Source organism: Haemaphysalis longicornis, unplaced genomic scaffold (assembly GCF_048455015.1).
Source record: "Haemaphysalis longicornis isolate Haplotype H1 unplaced genomic scaffold, Haemaphysalis longicornis Haplotype H1 scaffold_3, whole genome shotgun sequence".
NCBI lineage: Eukaryota > Metazoa > Arthropoda > Arachnida > Ixodida > Ixodidae > Haemaphysalis > Haemaphysalis longicornis.
Window position 1 is genome coordinate 89,047,993 of NW_027526335.1, and position 14,879 is coordinate 89,062,871.

At 49.7% G+C, this 14,879-nt stretch overlaps 1 protein-coding gene across 12 annotated transcripts in view; it reads left to right on the plus strand.

Moving 5' to 3' along the window:
* Egg (SET domain bifurcated histone lysine methyltransferase eggless) overlaps positions 1–14,879 on the plus strand; it is a 206,926-nt gene that overhangs the window by 150,018 nt on the left and 42,029 nt on the right. The window contains exon 1 of one of the 12 annotated variants that reach the window (XM_077703721.1): positions 1,337–1,582. The exons of 10 other annotated variants lie outside the window; for them this stretch is intronic. The gene's annotated coding sequence lies outside the window, so the exon portion shown is untranslated. Of the gene's footprint in view, positions 1–1,336; positions 1,583–9,452; positions 9,748–14,879 lie in introns of those variants that run through there. One more of the 12 variants, XM_077703719.1, reaches the window with a different exon arrangement.

The following is a 14,879-nucleotide window of genomic DNA, read 5'->3' on the forward strand; positions in this document are numbered from 1 at the left end:
TGGTATTATGTGATGACCAGGGGCTGTCGTCTTAAGGCGTTAAAACACCAACACAGAAGAAAAACTTCGGCTGCTCCTCGCCGTAATGTGGGATTGCCGTGCATACAACGAGAACGCAGCCGGAGGAAACGCCGGCAAACCCTACGACTTCAACTTCCGCTAGGCACGCTAGGTGGCAGCACACCGCAATGAAAGAGGCGGATTGTCTATACCCAGCCCCTTCCCTCCGGATGGGAAGCCGCTCTTTCCAGCTCAGCCTTGGGACGACCAGCGCGGACTGATCGACCGGGCAAGACGGATCGCAGCAGCAAATGGGGCCCTGGACTACGGGCACCACCCTCTGAGAGCTAAATAGTCCGACTTTATAATAAAGTTTTCTACTACTAGGAGGGGCGATGCGTGCCGGGGGCAGAAAAAATGCTGTCGTCTCTGGGCGTAACTTCCTGCGAAGCAAGTAGACACGGTGCAAAATTTTTGGTTGATTTTCTTCAGGGATCCTGCCCCGTGCTTTCGTTAACCATCTCCGCAGGCCGAACGGTTTACGTTAAACTAGGAAATAAACGCAGTTTTGGCCTTCAGCTTATCGTACGTTAGCTTAGTCATGTGTTAAGTGTTTGCCGAAACCTTTTCCACGAAACCCGTAAACGGCATTCTTCTGCTCATAACTTGCGGGAACTTTCAGATTCCTGCAATCACGTAATGATATTGGGGAATTTGGTTTACGCAAGTGACTCACGAACACTGATGTGTGTGCTCTTGTGAAAATGGATTGTACATGTTTGTTTTGTGGAGTACTGTCGTCGAAAGGTGACTTATAAAGCCTCGCATTTTCCTGGATGCTTCACGTTTGGCTACCGTGGCATTAAACTCCGTGCAGCCCCTCATGCTGCATATTCTGTAATTTCAGCGGGTAGCTTAGCTACACCACCCCGGAGTCCGAAGTCCCTTCCCTGACGTAGACCACCCCTTAAACCCAAGCCCCTTTACTGATGTTCGTGATAGTAACCATCCCGTTGTATTTACGTCGAAATTTGCCACGCTGTCGAAAGCCTACATTGGCGAGCTTACGATTCGTTACGTGGCCGTTGGGGAAGCACTGCAGGTGATTCTAAGCGCGTAATTTTACTATTAGGGCGGTTATTTTTTGAGGCACACGGGTACTACGCATGTCACGAGACCACCAGCGCGCCGCCAGGGTATCCGGCAGGAGAGCGCTTACGCGGAAGAAAATAGTGCGACCGCGTCCAGGCCAAGCGAGGAAGCCGGCGAGGAGGAGGCCCCTACACGTGGTTCATTTAGTCGGGATTCAGTAAGCATGGCGGCCATTGTAGTGCGCCGGTAGCCTTTTGGGTGTGAAGTGTGTTCGCGTGTACCGCTGTCTCCTCCGCCTCCGCGGCCAGTTTGTTGACCTATTGAACTCACAACGTACGTTAGTGGTCGCCAGCGCCCCACTTTAACGGAAAAAGCCACCGTAGCCTTGCGTCGTAAGGAGGCTGCGATCGCGGAAAAAACAGCTGACGCGCTCGCCCGAGCCGATGACGACATGCTCCCGAGGCGACGCCTGTGACGCCATCTCGTGACGGTGAGTCGAACTGCCCGAGCAAACCGGATCCTTCTCGCTTTCCGAGTCTGCTGCCTCTGAGAAAGTTTCGTTTGAATCAGGAGGGAAGGTCTCCGAGCGGGAGTTTTCGAAGTTTTTGGCGATAATTCTGAGTTAATTCCGAGCTTCTGTGTCGTTTTATCATTCGTCGGCTATGTGACGTCGTTTGAGCTGGCAATAGTAGAATGGTTTACCTTAAACAGCGCTGTTGCGTACGAAAAAGTGAATGTCATTTCACCCCAACCGTCCGAACGGTGTCCTCATGCGACTGCTCTGTCAGCAATAAACGCAGCACGAAAACAGGGTTGCAGCGGAGGGTGGAACTTTAGGGAAACTGCATTTCGTGTGGCGCCACATGTGGCGCCCAAGCGACGTTCGAAGTTTTGTAAACTGGCAGACGGGGGAGGGGAGTAATTCCCGGATTAAGGGACGAAACGTAATACGAACTTGCATTGCGACGGCCACCACTATGGTGTTTTTAAGTTTTAAGTTATGTCATATGGGCAAATGTGCCATCACAAGAAAGTTGCTGTACGTGCTACTGGTTAATAGCTGTTACGAAGAGTTATGGGTATAGGTAGTCGCATAGGCCCTGCACTAATCGTTCGTTATTATGCAGTTCAGCTAAACTGGCTTTTCTTGCTGTTTAGGCTGATGCAGCGAGTTTTATGCTGATGAAGGTGCCCTAAGAGGGCAAAACTTTTTTTTTCCATTGGATTTATGCCGTTAGTAAAACTACGTTAAAACTAGCAACGCAAATGTGATTTATATTGCCATCGTGTTCCGTTTGTAGCCGTCCCTGAGAGTGCGTTGTGGCCGTTGCTCCTCTATCACGTGGATGGCGTTCGGCTGATAAGCGTAAATTGTCGCCTTGTGCTGCTGTACGACCACGGCCGGACTGGAGGAGCGGCGGGCGCGGCGGGCGCGTGTGCGCGCCCGCCGCTCCTTTAGCCCGGCCGTGGTACGACTCGGATAGTAGCTAGGTCGCCCGTGGCGGCGCAGATAGCACAGTGCGATTCGTCTGCTGTCACGTGTCAGGCGCGCACCCCTGGCGTCCACTCGATACCCGCCACGGGGTGCCACGTGAAATTCTGCTATAGGTAGTATGGGTTGGGGCCTTTAACCGCTTGGCGGCAGTACGGCGCCGCGGCGCGAGACCTCCATGCTTGTGGCGCTTGCAGCAGACGCACCGAATTGCGAATGTGGTCTGGATGCTCGTGTGTGGGGATCGTGGCCGCAGACTTTGATACAGATTTCTCAAGCGCTTTCGTGTATGCGTATAGTTGAAAAGGGCTCATAAATAGTGTACACGATTTTGCATTGCATGGGGGATGCGAATTTTTTATGTAGTTTTCATTTCTTTCAAAGGGCCTTGTTGGAGGTCGCGGTCACGTTTATATGTAAGCAGCACGTAATAATGCCCTCAAATGCGCGCTTCACTAAATATTCCGAGCACAAGAAATGCCTGCGATGCATGCACAAGGTTCTCATGCGGTTAGTATTTGTGAAGAGAGCAAGCATTGCACTTCCATAAAATTGCATTATGGGCATTGTAGATTATACCGATGCCCAGTACCTTTTAACTGTTTTTAGGTACGCTCCTCATATGTTTGTTCTAGACGGAAGGTTATTTGCTGTCTTTACGCGTGCACGCAGACGTGGAGGATGTCAGTTTATTTTATTTTTTAAATTCTTTTCTGGGCACTAGAGTGGCTGTGTCGGGTTCATTCTCTGTCTGGCTGTATTTATAGGGCATCGGATAATTGGGACTTATTCACACTTGCGGTGCGAGCGACAAAATTCGAGTCATTCCGGCTTCTCTAGTCGACCAACATCGCTCAAGTTGCAATGAGACGGACTTAAAACGCCAACTTGGAGTGGCAGGTTCGCATTTCCAGCGTTTTTGCCAACGCTTGTTTCAAAGCCACGTCTGCACAATCGCACGCAGTCGCTATAATGGCGAAAGACAGAAACTAAGTGAATCTCCGAATGAAATGTCCAACTGACCACCGATTGTGTTGGAAACTCTCCATGCAGAAACAGCAACTGCCGTAATCTCTCGTTGCGATCGAGAAACGACAATAAAACTAAAAAATCCCCCTGTCGTCACCCAAGTCGCCTGCAAGTTTCAGTTCAGTTGTAATTTATTGTAACATAACAAAGGTACGGTGCATGGTGATACCGAAAAGTGGCACAGCGGTAGGACCTCTTGTAAATGAACAGTAATACATAGCAGTGATCACAACAGAAGGAACCTACAAAGGAATACGAAAATTATTGCGAGACGATACAAAACTCACACAGAATAAGTTCGTTCACAAAAAGAGCACACGTGTGTCAGATATAGAAAAAAAAAGCAAATACGTATGTCAAAAGAAAAGTAGCGAAAAAAAGAAACTCAGCTGAAAAAGAAAAAAGAAACTCAGCTGAAACTCAGAATTGATTGTTAAGGCACTTACTTCGATTGTTAAGGAATGACCGAGTTAAGGCACTTTTAGCATTACTAGGCAAGTCGTTCCGTAATTTAATGGCGGCAAATCCAACGGCCTGTTTACCATAGTTCTGACCTTTGGGAGTGAGTGTGATGAGCACTTCGCTGGCGGTCGTCGCTCCAGCCGCATCGCTCGCTTTTGCCGCTTGCGTCACCAAGTGGGAACGGACCTTGAGAAGAAGTGTCATGGATTTTTCTTCCTTATCCGAGATTGAATTCATTACTGGGACAGTAAGCCTGCGTACCCTCCGTAGTGGCTCAGTTGCTATGGCGTTCTGCTGCCTAGCACGGGGCGGCTGGTCAGATCTGTAGCGCTAACCACATGGAGCGATTTTGCAGGTGAAACGGTGAGCGACGCGACGAGCCAAGAGCTACTTTTCGCCGCGGAGGAAATGTCTCGTCGCTTCACTCGTTTTTGGCTCGCCTGAAAACTTCGCCCATCGCCAGAGCGACTAGTTGTTCAGAGAGCCGGAAGGGGCGCAACTTTCGTCATAGGATGAGAACAAGAGGCAGGGGGAGCAGCAGCATAGTGCATTCTGTCAAAATTCGATCCTGTGCTCACTGAAATACGTTTGTTTCCAGTTTTTGTGACAAATGCACGCATAAGGAGATTTTGCGGCCGTGTGTACTTGATAGTCCTTATGGGCGCATTGCGACAAAATTGGGATCGCGTTTTGGCGTCGCTTGCGCGATCGCTATCATGTAGCGAGCTGTAACAAGACCGCAGCTATCGCTCGCGGATCATGCGTGTTCTATGCATTAAAAGAAAAAAAAAACGCCGGAAAAAGCAGAAGGGGTAGCTTTTGAAGGCAGTAAATAGCTTTCCTAGCCTGCGGCTGTTAAGGCACATTCCCACTGGCGATGCGCCTCGTCGCGCGACGAAAAGCGACGTCGCAAAGCGACGAGCCGGCCGTCGCTTTTCGGCGTTTTGCGACGGCGGATCCGATCGCTCTCGGTCCGAATTCCCTCGTCGCGCGACGGCCCCGCAATACCGGTAAGCCAATCATGACCGCGGAGTAGGCTGACGTAGCCGGAAACGAAACGTTTCTTTACATCCGGTATGCAAACGCTGCGGGCGGGCGGGCGAGGACGCAGGACAAGCCGCCGCCGCCGCCGCCACCGCCGCTGGCTCGCTCGGCCAGGCGGCCAGGCGCCTGGCCCGCTATCGCTGTACCCGCCGGGTCGGGCCGGCAAGCAACTTCCCGTGTGCATCGGTTCTTTGGTCAGTGGCTTCAGCGTGCGCGTGCACTAATCAACGAATAGCGTGGAACTCATCAGTGTGGAGAAGCGTGTATGTATTGTAAAAGCAAGTAATCATCGTATAGAGCTAGGTGGACAGCGAGACGGTAGGTTGACTTGCAGCCTCATCGTTCTATCGGCGACTGGTAAACACGCGTAGAGTTCGGTGGCGTAAGAACTTAGCGCCTGTGAAAAGAAGCGACATTTGTGGGCCGTGATGCGGGTGTTGTGGCGTAAAAGCAAGCGTGTGCATTTCTTCGTGCAATAATATGTTGAAAAGAGCCTTCTTGAGTTTGTTATTTTCTGCTCCTCCCGCAACCCGCAAATGTTTTCGGCATTGCTCCAGGTTAGTAGCATGTGTTTTAGTTTGATTTCCACCTGCTTTTGTCGCGTAACATCATTTTCTTTGACTGCGAATGGTTGACGCACCAACGGGGTCGTACAAGTCGGGAAGCAGCTGCGCTGAACGCAGTCGCATCATCGCTCATCGCAAGTGCGAACACCACCTCAAGGCCTCATCGCGTGACGCGCGCCGTCGCCCGACGAGGTAAATCGCCAGTGGGAATGTGCCTTTAGTCGCACCGAGGAGCCGCCCTATCGGTGTTTACTGCCTCATAGTACGAAAGACCAGCGATGATTAGGTACCTGGCGATATCGTTGCTTCATCACACGGTGTACTTCACCTTATGGTGTCGACACCGGGAAACTCTTGGTGTCGATACCGGCAAAAAAATTACTCCCACCTCCCCTCGCGGGAACCCCTGTGTGATGCGACGCATAGGGGGTTCCGTTGTTGTTTCCGTTGGGTTGATTCTCTCATCGCGTGAAACGTGCCGCGAACCCCCTGCCGCGGCTATGACGCAACGTGGCGCGGCTATGGCGCAACACAATCCACTTTAATCCAATCCAATCCAATGCCCCTCGCGAGAGAGTGTTCCCTATCGGAGAGGAGAGGGGGTGAGCGGCGGAGAGCGCAGCTCGCGCGGCGAGGAGAATGGGGGAGGGGTGTGGACGGACAACGACAACGCCGTATGGAGGCACAAGGCGAGTGAATGAGATGCCGTCGCATCTAAAATGTCGTTTTCGAGTCCTTGTGAGCACATCTGACAAAGTCGCGGGGAAGCGTTCGGAACAGCGGAAGTGCACTGTTTCTTGGTTACTCGCTAGCAGGCTGACAAATTGAAAGGTGGGCGCTATATTCTATGCATTTTATGCTAGGCGACGGCCCCCGCATGTTTTTTGCAAAGTGGTGGTAAAATGCCAGGTGGTCGTCGGCGGACCGCGCACAGTTTGGCTCATCGATTTCCGCGATCTCCGCGCCGCTGGCGCACCCTGGCGACCGGCGCACCCCGGCAGAAGCTTACACGAAACTAAGGCGCTGCCGATTTATTTTTGTACCGGTGGTGTGACCGTGTGACCTTGCAGTTGGCGGTCTCTCACTCGCCGGTTTAGTTCCACTCTAAATAGGCGTTTCGCCCGTAACTTTCGCCTGGATTCGCTTAGAGGGTTTACATGCGATAGCATTTATGCAACTCTTTATAGGAATTCTTCCAACTGCCGTGCGTTCGTTGACCACCTAGCAACGACAGCCCATAAAATAAGCAACCCTGTCGAAAAAGACGACAAGAAAAATCTTTGTATATTGCCGCATTTTTTGCGTGTCGTGTTGTCGTATCGTGATTCTGATGTTCTGTCGTGTGTCGTATTGCCATCCTGTTTTTTTTTTTTTTTGTAAATTTCGTCGTGCCGAATTTGTGTCTTCTCGTGATCCTGATGTCCCATCACTTGTTGCACATGGTTTGAATGTTATTCGCAATTGTGAAGAGTATCGTAAATGGCAGTTCTGTTGTGACTACATGAATATTTGTCGTTGAGAAAATTGATTTTGTCGTTACGACAGAAATGTGTGTCGTAACAACAGATGGCTTTGTTGTAACAACAGGGCTTCTGTTGTCCCAACAAAGTTTTTTGTCGTGCGACAGGAATTCTTGTTGTGAGTTTAGACTGGGAAGATACAAGTTTGTGCCTTCTCTTTTGAATAGGCTTTTTAAATATAAATATTATCGCTGCCTTATGCGTACTTGAAAGCATTAAAATGTTTTCTTAATATAAGTGCGATCCCTGAGGTATCCGTCTTTAAAAACACTAAAATGTTTTGAGGCGCTAGTGTCAATCATAGCTACCTTGAGCGATGATTGACATTACATCGCTCAAGGTAAAAAAAAAAAAAAAGTTCGGGAGCGCTTACGTTATCATTTGCATGAATGAAACAGGAATGGCCCTTCAATGTTAGTTTGACCAAAGACCACTGGCACAACCTTATCTCATTGCCCACCCGCCATCCCAGAATTGTTCCAAACAACGCATGGCTTAAACCGAGAACAATGTGGAATACAAGTTTCAAACAAAGAGCGATGGGCAAGTTCGTTTCAAACGCTTAAAATAAATGGGCGAAAAAAAAAAAAGAGGAAGACACACAGATGCCTTGCACGACCGCAAGTTGCAAGTGAAGTTTACTCTACAAAATCGGTGCGTACGAACAGTACAACGCATGCGCAGTGTATGCGCAGCTTTCAAACACACACCTGCTCGCCAACGCGCGCGTTGTGAGACGATAAGATGCATGCGTTGCACGTCAACTCATGACAGTACGGACCACGACGACGAGACTTCGAGGGGGATCGGCTTGTTTTGTGGGTGTGATGCAGAGCGAGTTACATTCCAGTTTCTGCGTGCCTGTTTGTCCAGACGGTTGTGATGGGCGTACAGCGAAAGCTTTGCTCTGCTGCTAATCGTCGACGCGTCGATGAAGACAATCACGATAGTTTAGCTTCGCAGCCTATCCCCTGTCGCAGAATACGGTGATGGGATGGTTGTTTGGCACGTCCGCGTCTAGATGAAGTCTGCGTTTTTAACGTTTGGCCAGCTTCAGGCTGTTGTCGCAACTGCCGTAATAACTTTAAAGAATGACATCATTTCACGTCCCAGCCAAGCGAACTGCGTTACACGCCGTTTTTTTATGTCCATAGGTAATGATATGGCTTTTGCGTCGGTAGTCTGAACATAGCCTTATAAGGCAGTTATGTGGGTCGTCGTTCTGTGGATTTTTCTGCTAACAAACATGTAAAGTGATGTGTGTCGTGCCCAGGCCCCTTTGAAGTGCAGTGTCGTTACTAACCCAAACCATGTGATTGAGAAAAAAAAAACGAATGGAAATGAACTAGATGTTCGATATTTTTTCTCAATTGCGGCGCTTCCCGGATAATAGATGACGGTTGCTTTTGGAGGAGCCGATTGACCATGTGGGGCTGATCCTCGCTATGCCTCTGTGTTTTGGGGCCACAAATATGGGTTACGTAAAAAGGGAGATTTATTATTGTATTCAGGATTGTAAAGAGTCGTGTTTGGTTATTCGGCTTATCACGTGCACCCTTTTCTTTCATTTCGCGTTTGTATTTTCTTTCTGGAAGATAAGTTAACCCTATAACCCGCAGCCGGTGCACAGTGAACGCTTTTAGCCTTGGCCAATCCCCCCTTGTGGGTGCGTCCAACTCGTCGAGGACGTCATCATCATTATCGTCGCTTGCTAGTGTATGCTCGAGAGGTTCAGCTGCGTACTTTCAACCCAGCCGGGTTAGCACCGTTTTTGAAGGGCGTTCAGTCTTCTGGCGGTGCCATCATCCAATGGCTACTTGCCAAGTTGGGCGTGTGTGCGTCGTGGACACTCAGGAGCTCGTTGCGAGAAGGACCGTATGTAAAGCCACGTCATTCCTCCCCGAAATGCTACCTTGTGCATGACTGTGGTGGTCTAAAGCACTGCAATTTCTTTTTTTAAGTTTTGCAGATTTACGTGGCCGGTATTCAGCCGCCCTTTGTGACCCCGCTTTGATTCCGCGTGCCGTTTCAGATTATTATTATTATTAGCTGTTGTAGGAGCCCAGAGGTAACTCAACTCGGAATTCGTCTCAATGTTAGACAAATCGCTGCGGAATTTGTCTCAGTGCTAGACGACGCCGAAGCGCTGGAAACTGCTCGGCCAACCTTTGCGCGCGCTCGGAAGCGCTTGCGCGGAAGAAAGTAGTGCGGCGGTCTGGGAAGGAGGAGGTGAAGCCCAACACGTGGCTCACACTAAACATGGCCGCCATTGAGTTGCGTTGGCTGCCCGCGGGGCGAGGTTCGTAGAACTGCAGAGGTGTCTTGGCTCTGCGTTCGAGTCTGCTCGCTGACGTTTTGTTCGGATAGCGCGTTGTTGTTTAGGGGCCACCAGCGCCTCTGTTGCCAACGGAAAGAGCCGGCAGTGCTGTTTCGTAAAAAGGTCACGCCAGCCTGCAGCGGCTGCCGCGAGAGCAGCAAAAACATCCGCGTTGGCCGGTGACGCAGGATCCCGAGGCGACGCCCGCGACGCCATCTCTCGACGGTGAGCCAAACTCCCGGAGCAAACCGGCTGCTGCTCTGTGGGGTTTTTCCTCTCCCCGCTTCGCGTTGTAGGGCGTACCGCTAGAGGTAACTTTCGGGGCGCACGTAATGCAAGGAGCTATTTTGTACGTAGAATAACTTTATTAATTTACGGTTGCGTCGTGTACTAAACGGCGACAGCTGTGATAAATACAGCTTTCGCTGCCGGGCACCGTTTGTGCAAGCTTTGCGTCACTGTAACGTCACAAACCGGAAGACCTATTTATGGAGCTCGGTAAATTACTGATAAAAATGGACTTGGAATTTGTTTGAGTGCGCTATTACTATTACAAAATGGCTGTTCATTAACCCAGATGGCTTTTACTAGTGCAGCGAGGGAGTATCACTGGCGTCCCCATATTTGTGGCGTCACATGAAATCGGGAAGGGTAAGGTCAAATATGTTTCGTTTTGTTGTTTATTTCCAAGCAAATGCGACGCACCGCTGGACAAGCGTTTGGTAAGCTGTGTAATGGTGGAACCGCTAGTTTACCTTGGCTTAACTTTAGTGTGTCTTTTCCAGGTCGTCTGCACCGTTTTCTTTTTCTTGTTCAGTTTGTCTTGGGATATATCCCTTAACATTGGTTGCGTTTTTTTTTCTTGTTCAGTACTGTCTGGTTATTTGTTCCCTAATATGGATCGGTCCTTTGTTCAGTTATGTTAGAGCCACTAAGTGAGCTACGCTAAGTTACCATGTCTTGTAATTGTTTCCTTGATATATTATGATAACTGGCAAGTTATCACTAGCTCGGTGGCAAATTTATCAGCTTATCTATGAAGCACAAAGTACGCATTCGATGTAGCAATGGGCGTGCTTTAGCGGATAATGTATGGGTCATGCGGTGTGTCCCAGATATCGTGCGCCGACAGCATGTGGTCTCTGCTACAGAACTAAGCTCCCGTTTGGTATTTAACAGACGGGAGCGTCGTCAGGGTTTGTGGCTTTGGACTTGCTTGCGTTTCCGTGTCAACTGTCGTTGATGATGAAGACAAAACCGCCAGGGGGCTGTCATTTACGCACCCGTTTGTAGCCTCTTCATAACTCATGTTATCTTCCGGAATTGTACGGTCGCGCGGAGATGTCTCGCGTGATTATTTTTGTATCTGTCACCGCATTTTAATGTTTGAACCTCAGCTCTATATTTTACTCCGCAAGTATCAGAATACGTGTGCTGCGTCTGCCCCGTGTTTTAACGCCGATAAATAAAAAAAACAAGCTTTTTTCGAAATTTATCGATGACTGTCGACAGCATTTGGATCAACGGGTTGCTCGTAAACACTTCAGCCGCTGTTCATAGAAGCGTGGCAGAGTTGGCTCTGGTTTAAGGCGTGTGCCGCACCGATATTCGCGTGGTTCCACATTTATTCCGCGAAGAAAAAAATAAAGGTATGAGCGAGGGAGACAGCTGTTGGCCATGTCTAAGGAGTCCTCTGGCCTCTATGCAGAGTTATATAGGAAGCTTTGACCTTGAGTTCACGGCAGTCAACAAAAGCCAATAAGCTAGGGCACGGCAGACACCAGCGCCATCCAACGCAGCGTTTTTTACATGTTTGTCCGACTACGGCAACTCCATCTCCTCTCATCTTGGCTCGATCACGGCCTGTCGATCTCCCCTAGGGGGCTGATCAAGCGATCGGGAATTCAGGATCCAACATACGCCCACACACATTTCGCACCCGTTGCCGTCCGACTGATCGTTCGAACCGTTAACGGACGGAGACTGTAAATAGGCTAGGGTGCTTTAGATAAATCACTGCCGAAGCGCCCTCCAAACGGAATACTGACTTGCCTCGATCCCTTCTCCCAGTTTTCTAAGAACCTCCCACGCGTGCCCGTGACCTTTCGTTTACGCCAAAGCAACTACAAGGCGCAAATATACCTGTGGCAGCCACCGAAAAAAAAAAGAGGGGCGGGGGTTACGTAGTGCTTAGTAAAGCTTGTGTGGTTCATTCGCTTTAGGGAGAGCGAGTCATCTGTGGTGGTCAGATGTTTTCGTTTCGTCTGGAGCGACCAACATCATCTACAGCGGCTGAGCTCTATGCCCTTAAAGAAGCAATTGTTTACGTCCTACGCCACCAGCCGCATCAATGGAGCATCTTTACAGACTCGAAGGCAGCTCTGTAAGTTTTGCCAAGGATGAGCAGGTCTTCCCCTCACCATACCGCAGCCTCCGATGTCTCCTACCTTCACCACCTCGCTTGGATTGCTGGACACACTACAAAATGGCACTGGATAGCTGGCCACTGTGGTATTATTGGAAATCAAAAAGCCGATGAAGCGGCCCGTATGGGCCTTGACCACCGGAAATACCGCAAAGTGTACTTTACAAAAACAGAGGCGTTTACCATGGCCCATCGCTATGCAGAAACTGAGAGAAACCGGCTATATGGTGCAACGAACCGAATAACGAAGTATTTTTGCACGCGATTGACCCTATTGACATCAAGACTTCCAGGACAGCTCCCTCGTAGGCTGGAGACATTATATCATCGCCTACGTCTGAACTCGGCCTACACCAACAGTTACTTTTTTCGCCTCGGACTGACGACCAACCATTCCTGCGATAACTGTTCTTCCGTAGAAACCGTTTAACATATTTTATTTGAATGTGTGGCCTACTTGGCACCAAGATCCTGTTTTGTTTTTTTAAGATATTGAACGCTTAGACCAAGGGCCGGTTACTTTGAAGACCATCCTTGGGCCATGGACTTGCCCCTCAAAGCAGCGTCAGGCTCTAAAAAGCTTTTTTCCTATTTGGAGGACATTGGCCACATTTCAAAATTGTGAATTCTGTGACACAATCTACAAAGTAGTCCGGCAAGCACTGCAAGCCACGCCAGTTTTTTTTTTTTTTTTTTCTGTGTACGTCTTTCTTGGACATGTTTTCCCTACATTCCCGACCGCTAGCAGAGAAGCATGTAGGCGATTGCGAACGCCGGCAAAACTCTGCTTTTTTTTCAATAAAGAGCCTTCTCTCTCTCTTTCTCCCAAAGCGCCGCGCAAGGATCTTTCTCGTTGTGTCCTCTAGTTAGCTTCTTTTCCTTGTTTCATTTCTTGTTGCATTTTTCCCCAGACTCCTTGATTTTGTTTATGCAATTTTTGGTACCGTTTTTTTCATTGTTATTCTCATGCCCCTCCTGCTGTTGGATCCTCTCCAAAACCTTGCTTCGTCGTGCAAACTGTATTTAATTTGTTGCATACGCGTTTCTATCTCTTTCACTTTTGCATTCAAATCGCTCTAGTGGCATTATCCTGTAACATACCGAAGGAGGATGAACCATTTTCCTAGGTCACTGTAGAAAAAACTGTCGCATGTTACGTTTCAACCATGGTGGAAGATCTTCGATTTCGTAACCATTTTCCAAGGATACAGTAGAAAAAGCTGTCGCATGTTACGTTTCAACCATGGTGGAAGATCTTCGATTTCCTGGAACTGTCGTATAATAAACAGGGAGCTTTCACTCGTGCATGTCTGTTTTTAATATGTGTGCGCGTACGGTATATTTCTTCCCTTTGCGCAGCTTGGGCTGGGCAAACGTTAAAATCTTAAAGGGCGAAAACCTTGGTTCCCTTTGTTTCGTTAAACGCGTGGAGTAGAAATTTCGATGGGCGAAAACCTTGGTTCCCTTTGTTTCGTTAAACGCGTGGAGTAGAAATTTCGATGGGCGAAAACCTTGGTTCCTTTTGTTTCGTTAAACGCGTGACGTGAAAAAAAAATCGTTGAGGATGTTCACAGAATCGTACAGAAAATCGGAGCGGGAGGCACGGGGCGGGGAGCGTGAGCCCAGGATCGCGCGGCAGAAAAGGAAAATAGCGGTGCCGGGGGAGGGTCGGCGGAGGGTACCGAGGAAGGCGACCCAGCACGCCCCGGGAAAGGGCAAAGTAAGCCGCTGCTGCACGTTGATAGAGATTTTTTGCGTAGCAGTTGGCGTATTCTGCCCGACTGCGCATACGCGCGCGGGCACGGCCAGGAGGGCCACACCTCACCAGAACGAATGCGCAGGCTCGGCCGCTCGCCCCCGCGGAACGAATGCGCACCTGCCTAGTCGGGTACCGGTACCCGCCGATCGTAGCGCAGCATGCGCTAGCCGCCATGCTAAAACGCTCTATCAGGTGGCAAGCGGAGAATCACGCTACGGCGGCGGGTTACCGGGACCGGACTGCGCATGCGCGCGCGGAGAGTGCGAGGAGGTTGCCCCTCAGCGGAGCGAATGCGCCGGCATGGCTAGGACCGGCCCGCAGAACTAATCCACCCTGCCGAAACAAATTTGCACCTGCCCAGTTGGGCCCGTCGCTGTGGCGTTAGCGGATGGTACCCGCTATGCTAAAACTCTCCAGTATACCACGTGCGATACGAGCCACCCTATGAGGTGAACGTACCGACGTGGGCGAACAGGAGACGAGGAAGAAAATTCGTAAGGAATGGTAGCTGGAGGGTAAGAGAATGTTGATTGTGAGGGAGGGTAGTGAGGAGGGATGGAGGAGATATGAGGGGACAAGGATGATGACACAATGAGAGAGAGAGAGAGGGGAAGAGGAGTGGGGTGTGAGGAGCAGGATTAGGAGGGGCGATGCGTGCGGGGGGCGGAAAAAATGCTGTCGTCGTAGGACGTAACTTGCTGCGAATAAGTAGACACGGTGCGAAATTTTTGGTTGATTTTCTTCAGGCATCCTGCCCCGTGCTTTCGTTATCCATCTCCGGCAGGCTGAACTGTTTAGGTTCAACTTGGGGGAAATAAACGCAGCTTTGGCCTTCAGCTTAGCCTACGTCAACTTAGTCATATGTTCAATGTTTGCCGAAACCTTTTCTACCGAGTCCCGTAAATAACATTGTTCTGCTCATAACTTGCGGGAACAGTGATATTGGGTAACGGGGTTTACGATAGTGACTCACGAACACTGATGTGTGTCCTCTTGTGAAAATGGATTGTACATGTTTGTTTTGTGTAGCACTGTGGTGGAAAGGTGACTCCTAATGCCTCACATTTTCCTGGATGCTTCACGTTTATATACTGTGGCATTAAACTCCATGCAGCCCGTCATGCTGCACATTCGGCAATTTCAGCGGCTAGCTCAGGTAGACCACCCCATAGC